This window comes from Montipora capricornis, chromosome 11 (assembly GCF_036669925.1).
Source record: "Montipora capricornis isolate CH-2021 chromosome 11, ASM3666992v2, whole genome shotgun sequence".
NCBI classification, from domain to species: domain Eukaryota; kingdom Metazoa; phylum Cnidaria; class Anthozoa; order Scleractinia; family Acroporidae; genus Montipora; species Montipora capricornis.
This window is the reverse complement of record NC_090893.1, coordinates 27,098,673-27,107,057: the sequence shown is the minus strand read 5'-3', so window position 1 is coordinate 27,107,057 and position 8,385 is coordinate 27,098,673. Positions and strand designations below refer to the sequence as shown.

The window sequence follows — 8,385 nt, the reverse complement described above, 5'->3', positions numbered from 1 at the left end:
TAAAATCTCTTTTATTTAGTTTCTCACAGCCAAATGACTTCGCTAAAAGGATGATGGCCGTTGTTCGCCTTGCTAGGACGAACAGATTATTTCTAAGCAAAAGCGAATGCTATACACCTTGTACAATAACAACAATTTGATGGATGAAATATATAATTTCAGAGACAAATATCTCAAAGAATATCGAGTGAAAAACACAAATATATCAATACGCAAAGAAGAAAAAATAGCATCGTATAGTATCCAGATATAAAACATCTTCACTAAATCTTCAAAGCAAACTTAACCGAAGAAAAAAACCTCGTGCTGAACACGAATATTTCACTTGACTCACTTCGCCATTCCAACACCTTTGCGAAAACTTATCGTAAGTTTATGATACGGATTTACAAGCTTATGAGAGGCAACCTTGACACAATCCTTGACTTAAATTGACTTTAAAGGATATAGTATCCAATGGAATTCTTAAAATGCCGAGATGTCCGATGAAAAGGGCCAGAGAAGCGAAATAAACCCGACGTAGTAGCCACTACGGCAAAACATCCCGACTCACGTAGTCAGATTTCACAGTACGGCTGGATGCAACCGACGTACATGCGCAGTGTCTCATTTTGGGGGAAATTTACTTCCGGCAGCCGTATTAGCGCCAGCCGTAGCGATTTGCTTAAAGTCCCTAATATGTCGGCGAAGGACAGCTTGAGCCCTGAGAAGAAAAGGTAATATATGCACTGAAATCCTGTTGCTTATTTGGATAATTAATTAACGTAACGCTTATCAGAGTGGCTCGTTTGTCTCTTTAATCTCAAACCACTTGCCTCACATTTTGATTTTATTCCGTTTTACAGAACGTGTCTTGCCGGATCGGACAGCGAAGATGAAGATGATAAAATGTGAGTATCTAAAATTTATGTTCGGGTGCCTCTGTGCGAGGAGATGATCATGAGCTTGATGTATTAATGAAAGTGATTTATATATTTATATTTAGACTTTTATTCTCTCTTAGAGTGTTTGTAAAAGAATGCACGAAACTCTCTTTCGGCGACAGGTGAGCATATTATTTGCTTTGACTACGAGATTGTTCAGCATAGGGCGCTGAATTTTGTAAAGCCAATTCAATTATGCTTTTAGGGGTGGAACACTCAAAACTAAACTTTAGATTTTAATTAATACTTTCGAAATTTGTGTTCAATAATATATTTTTTTTCTGGTGTTGACTTTTTGGGTGAATCGTGTGTTTTCCCATAGCATAACATGTAAGATTCATGATAAATTAAATTAAATCATTGGAACTTTGACATTAGTGATAGTAAATTGAGAACATCCCCGGTTTATTTAGGCTGCAACTGGTTTTATCGTGTTACTTTCTTGACAAGAGAGCGTTGGATTCGGAGCCATTTCGCTGATACCTTTCTCCACTTTTCAGTGCATCAAACGAGATAATGGCATTTGGATAGCGTTTTGTTTATGAGATCCTGAGGAATAAAGAACTCAAACGATCATAATGAATGGAGTAACGCAGTAGACAACCCGCGGCATATTACACAGTCGAAGAAATATATAATGCGACTGTTGTTTAAAATATATTTATGTAACTGAGGACGGCGTTATTTTGGCGATGCTAAAAACAAGCCTGTGACCGCGGCTGGAAGAAACTGAGTGAAAGTGAAGTGGCAGATAGGGAATGGGGCGAGGATGGGAGCGTCTCCTCTCCTTCCCCTTCTTTCGTCTCTTTTTTTCTCCCATACTCGACTAAAGAGAGTGGTTGCAAGCTATGCTGAAACTGACTGAATTCCGTCCCTTCTTTCTTCTTCTTTAACTCCTCACCAGGACAGATTGCAACGGGTGGTGTGTTTTTTTTTTTCAAAGTAGGGGGGAAGGGGGTAGGGGAGGTGTCATGCTGCACTGCATCTAGGGTATCCATGCATATTTCACATATGTAGTAAGCATGGTGGATAAGGAGTTGCAAGGGAGGATGAAGTCCCGGGAACCCTTTCTACCTATTGAATATTTCTGGCATGATATCAGCGCTAATTGGGGACAATATAATCCAGCAATTACTGCAACTTTTATCCTGTGCAGAACCCGAGCCAAACTTTCTACCTGCTGACACCAAATGGCCAATATTTGAGGGCAGAATCAGCGCCTACCCACACGTGGAGGCCTTGAAGATCCTTCTGAGGCAATCATCGATGTCAAAGGAGCAACTGCATGTGTTTCTCCGTGCCATTTAAATGTAGAAACAACGACACATTTCTGGTGAATACGTCATCCTTGAAAAAATGAGAAAGATTTGATATCTGCAGATGGCAATGGGAAGTGGCTGTGGGGTGGACGTACATACTGCTACTATGAAGTGCACTGTTTAGAAGACCAAGAATCTTCAAAAGAAGGTTGATGCTATTACAACGTACGCCCTGAAACGCACCTACTGGGGAGCAGAAACTGTTTCAGGCGCATGGTTTCGTCGTGTAGTAACCCAGTTAGAACACGATTCCCTTGAGTTCCCAGTGGCAATTTTGCAGTACTTCTTCGAAAACGGCGAAGAAAAGGAGCTAAAACTTGCGCCCCATGGAAACAGAAAAAATGATAGCCAACCATACTTCAGAACAGCATCCAGCGCGATGAAAGATATGTCAGAAAGATCAAAGCTCCAGAAACCAAAGATTATCCTCAGATAACCTTAGGCTTGTGACTGTTCCCTACAATCTTAAAACTTATGGCTATAGCTCTTATTCAGTTCAGGCACCTATCCTCTGGAACTCTTTGCCTTTTCATATTAGATCAGCTAATAGTATTAATTCTTTTAAATCTAAACTTAAGACGTACCTGTTCAAATACGCATATAACCTTTAGTTAGTTAGTTTGTTTGTTTTATTGTTTGCATTTGTTTAAGCCATAGCTGTGTATATTAATATGTATATTTATGTTTTATTATATTTTATCGAATGTACGAATTGTAAGGCTCTTAGGACAGTTTGTATAAGTTGTTAGGTGTATTTATTTCTAGTGACCTTTCCTGGAATAAGCATTGTGAATACGTCCTTGCAAAAGCCAATAAGCGTCTATACGCATTGAGAGTGTTAAGGAAATGTGGCGTGGCCTGTCAGGATTTGGTTCAAGTATACTGTACCCTGGTAAGATCAGTTATTGAATATGCAGCACCCGTCTGGGCAGACCTTCCGGTTTATCTGAGTAAAGCCCTAGAATTGATACAAAAAAGGGCATTTAACATTATTTTCCCTGGGCTGTCATATGATGTAGCCCTTAACCGTTCAGGCTTGCTGCCCCTCAGTCAAAGGCGGGAAAAATCATGCCAAAAGTTAATGCAGAAATTCCGAGATAAAGGTTTTCTTTCAAACATAATACCCATTCCCCCTGAAACCCAGGGTTTTGAATGGTTTGTTGACAACACGGATTTCATTTTTACGGAGTAATCTCGTGAGAGGCTCAGTTACAGGAACACCAACGAAATTTGAAGAATTATGCAAAGGGCTCAAACGTTGCTAACCATGCGTGGCAAAACAACCACTCCATTGACTTCGAAAACGCTTGTGTTATTGACAAAAGCAATTACCGCGTTCGAAAAACACTAGAATCATGGCATACAGCAAAAACTTTCGACGCGGATAATAACTCTAAGCCGTTGCCTAGGCAATACTCCATTTTATTGTAATTAGTCTCTTTTTCACATTATTTTTCACTCCTTCTTCACACCTCTTTTTGTATTACACTTTTATAGAATTTTTCGCACCCCTTTTCGTATATATTCCGTCCACTCGCAAACAATTTTTTCATTCGTTAAAGGCTATAGACTGATAGCCGAAAGCTCATGATTGTTTTTTAACCGTTTTTTAACCAGTGAACGTTTTTACATTTTAATATGTCTTATCCTGGTTACAGTTCTATTTTTAACATGTTGTCGTTCAGGGTCGCACTATGAGACGTGACTCTAGTAGGTCTCGAAATGAGTGGGAAAAGCGCTTGAAAGAACAAAACGTTGACAAAATCATTTGTGGTTGAATGCAAATCAGAGCTTAACAGGTCCAAATTAAATCACCCATTATGTAGCATAACTCGTACCCGTTCAATTAATTAAAAGTCTGGGAAGATTCCATGAATTCAAGTTTTGATTTGGAGGACGATAAATTGTACCGACAATAAGATTTTTTCCACGCGGATTTACGATTTCCACAAAGACTGAATCAAATAATGCAGAGTTAGAAATACACAAATCAGGCAAGATATTAAAAGTAAGAGTGTCACGCAAATAAAGGCCTGCGCCTCCACAACACTTATCCACTCTGTTAGATGACATAACACGATAGCCAGAAACATCATTAAGCCACGTTTCCGAAATACCTTTTGTAGAAAATTCTTGTTGCGTAGCGTCTAGGAGTTGAGTGAAACTACGAGCATTCAGATGCAATAAGGAAAAGCTATATCTTGAGAAATTAGGTCATTTAGTTCACTCTCGTTATAATAATTACAATTGTAGGCAGAGTTTAGGAAATTGTTGTCCGGATCAATTTCGTTTGACAGTACGACATTGCCGTTACCTAAAGGATTCAAAAATAAACTTTGTAGTCGATCAGAATTGAAGTGTACCGGGCAGTGTGATAGTTCATAGAGTGCAAGATTGAAAGCGACATCATCAAGATGATTAAAAGGAAAATCAAGCATATTTAAACAAGTAAAGAACGGGGATCAACTTATCTGAATAAACCAAAGATTTTTGTCCTCCATTGTAGTCCGATCGTCTGTCTCTGATTGTAACCTTATCCCATACAAAATACACGATCTTCCCAGCTTGCTTCGCTCGTTTTAGCTCGGCTAGAAGCTCTTTACGTCTTTGAAGAGTTTCAGCAGCAAGGTCTTCATTGACAAACACATCGTCGGGCTTCACCGTCCTCGCCGCCTTCAATAAAGGAGTTTTCTGCTTCCAGTTCACCAAACGACAAATAAAGGTGCGGGGAGGCTTAGAGGAATAGTTGCCGGCATCACCTGGCCTACGATTAGCTCTACCCGTACGATGTGCACGCTCAATTTATACCTCTAAAGAGAGATTAAGTTTATATCCCGGTGCCACCTTAACTTTACATTCAGTTTCTTCCCATGTTTCATCATATTCCTTAGGTATTCCATCAATACGAATATTGTTCTTGTGGCGTTGGTTTTCAAGATACTCCATTTTGTCGCAATGGTAATCCACTTGGGCTTATGCTTCTTCTATCTCCTTCTCAATCTTTAGTCATTTGCTCGGTTAAGAGCTTGAGGTCTTTAATGCCTTTCTGCGAAAACTGTAAGCTAGATTTCAGCTCTGTTAGATATTTCATCACACCATCAATCCTACTGTCCACATTAGCCAACATAGGGTCAAATAAATTTCTGAAAAGGGATTCTTGAACCTTCAGCATTTCAACACTTCAACTTTTTGGTGACAAAATCATCAGTGCCTTCCTGGCCAATTTCATCGCCGCCATCTTTCTTGTCAGACAAATTGTCGCCAAGATGTGTAAAATCAGATTTTTTTATCTTTGCTTTTGTGCTGTTTGCGGCTCATCGCCACTACCCTTTGCAGAACTAATCAAACGATTCACGACAAAAAAACTGATGGATGTAAAATTCAAACTGATTTGGCGTAAGTTAGAAGAAACGACAATAGCACAGCTCTTCACGTCTGCTCTGCACGTCACATTTACCTCAAATGTCCACTTGCTTACACACTTGCTTATCTTAACTGGAATTTTCATATTTAATGGCCCGCCATTACTAACTTTAAAATCTTGAGAGAGCTTTCTTTTCATTTTTGCGATGATTGTATTACTCATTGACGATTATTTTCTGGTATAAGTGTTAGTATATTTTTTGTCTTTACCTATGACATTTAGTATATTGTATAAAATCGCTGTTTGTCATATTTAAATGAAATGAGACTTTGATGAATCGTCGTATTTTTTAGTATAAATTAACTGGCTTCAGCTGTCCTTCAGGCATCCAGCACAGCCACACTCCATTTGTCGTAGTCTCGTTTTAATTATTGCCTCGCTGTGCGAGCTTTGCGTAGGGTAGTAATGAACTGTTGGCTTTCCCTCGAAATGAGCTTGGGGTCCCTGTGGTGGGGGTCCACGTTTTGTACCGTCCCTGCTCAAGACCTATTGAAATCCCCCTTCGTTTCTACGCACGAACCATCGTTAAATTACCGCAAGCATAATCGAACATCTGCATTCCCCTCGGCTACATCTCTACCAGTTAGGTAAACTAGTATATAAATTAGAGGAAGGCCAGCCGTTTAGTCAACAATATTTGTTCCCGTGCTCCTCATTGCCTACTACATGACATCGATGCACAAAGAATCTCTCGGTCGTTTAGTCACGAATCACCGAATACACGACAGCTCGTTTGATCGAGTTAAGTTCTCATCCATTCTAACTTTCCATTTCAATGAGCCTGTTCTTCCCTGTTCAATTTGTATCCATTTGGACCGACAGTGGTAAGGTGTTTATTGTTACTGATTGCTTAAAGCTAAGCTTAAATTTGATACTTCAATTCAATGTTGACTGCTGCAATCCACAATTGTAAACGTTTCAATGCACTAAAGTAAAGTGATTGCTTTTTTTTAAACAGGTGGATACTAAGATTATAATCAACCTGAATTGATTGGCTGAACCCTTAGTCTCATTCGCTTGCGAAGGTATTGTAATTATCATATGTCTATATGGCTTTTATGACTAACGTTAACAGATAAAAAAAAAAAGGATTTCGTTATACTGAAATCGAAAAAAAAAAAAACAACAACAAGAAAACATTGAGAAATATCAAGAAATATATGTCTGGTCTGTATTCTCTATCTTAAATGACTACCCTAACTTATTAATACAATTGTTTTGTTTTAGAGCAAAGAGAGTCTGGTTTTTAAACGTTTTATTGGCAATGCCGGGCATACGCTTCGTGTAAACTGAGAGATGATTCGAAACTAAATGAAACACCCTCGTCCGGCTGAGTGTAGTCCTGAGAAGGACAAAAAAGCTCGAGAGGAGTAATACACGGGCCAGATTTCTTCGAAGTGTTTTACTACCGCCAAACAAGGCTTAACAGTTCAGAGTAAATGTGAATGTAAGGTGCGGAAGAATTCCTGTTAGGGCAAATAATGTTTGGTAAAATGTTGAGCTAAGTGATTAGAAAAATTAAAACTTCAATTTCTGTTTTCATGTATATGCCGGTTTTTTAGCGGCGTTTACTCAGATGTTGCGCGATAAGCTTTCAAAGGCCTCAGCAAACGAAGGGAACAGAGACTGAGACTCGAAACATTTTCTGCACTGAGCGGAGAAAAGCGGAAACAATTGCAGAGGAAACAAAACGTTTTCGAAAAAATATTGTTTCTCGGGTGGAAACTAAAACAAATTATCAAAAATGACACACAAACAGCGGTGACAAATGTCAGATACAAACGTATCACTTGAAATTATCTTTTACTTGACGTTTCATATCCCTTTACAACCTTAGACATTTGGCAAAGGCTAAATGTTCTCACCTTTACGACCAATCCTGTGTTTGCCAATATCTTTATGTGCCATTTCGAAGAGAAGTGGGTCTTGAATTACATCGGTCGTCCTTCTATTTGGTTCTGACACGTTGATGATACTATTAATCTGTTCGACAGTAAAAACAATGTTCTTCAATTTCTACAGTGTCTCAATAGCTGCCATGTAATCATCAAATTTACTGTAAAGTTTGAAGAAAATAATGTGATCCCGTTTCTTGATGTACTTATCAAACGTCATAATGATACTTTTTCAACATCAATTTATCGAAAGAAAACTTTCACTAGTCAAAATGGGACGCGTTCACACCTCGAAAATACAAAATAAATCTGATCGGTACTCTCACTTTCCGTTGTTTCTGCATTTGCTCGTCGCCTCGGTTGTTACAATCGTCCTTGGGTGAACTCAAAAAGTTGCTATCACAAAATGGTTATCCCGGAGGTGTTGTCAATTATAACATAAATAATGTCTTACAAAAGTAACAAAACAAACCATGGATCCTAACCATGACCAAGGAAAATTTTCTTAGTTTTACCTTATTTAGGGCTAAAAAGCAAGATCGTTAGTAAACAAATTATTTTAGGATGAAATAAATTATATGGGAGAGTTCTCCTTAGAGTGATTTTTTAAAGCACTCGTCGCATTAAATCTTTCTTTCCTTACAAAGGTAGACTTAGTCGTGGCCAAATGTCTAAGATTGTATATAGAGTTGCCTGTTGGGACTGCAATGAGTTTTATATCGGAAAAACTAAGAGACGATTGCATCAGAGAAAACAGAAAAATTTAAAGCACTAATTAATGGTCATGATACGTCGGCTCTTGTCGACCATGTTACATTAACTGG

At 38.6% G+C, this 8,385-nt stretch overlaps 1 long non-coding RNA gene across 1 annotated transcript in view; it reads left to right on the top strand.

Annotated features, from left to right (window-relative positions):
- The first annotated feature begins 6,370 nt into the window (after positions 1-6,370).
- Positions 6,371-8,385, top strand: part of LOC138023509 (uncharacterized) — a 16,327-nt gene continuing 14,312 nt past the window's right edge. The window contains exons 1-2 of the long non-coding RNA XR_011126702.1: positions 6,371-6,490; positions 6,625-6,691. This is a non-coding gene — a long non-coding RNA (uncharacterized lncRNA). The remainder of the gene's footprint in view (positions 6,491-6,624; positions 6,692-8,385) is intronic.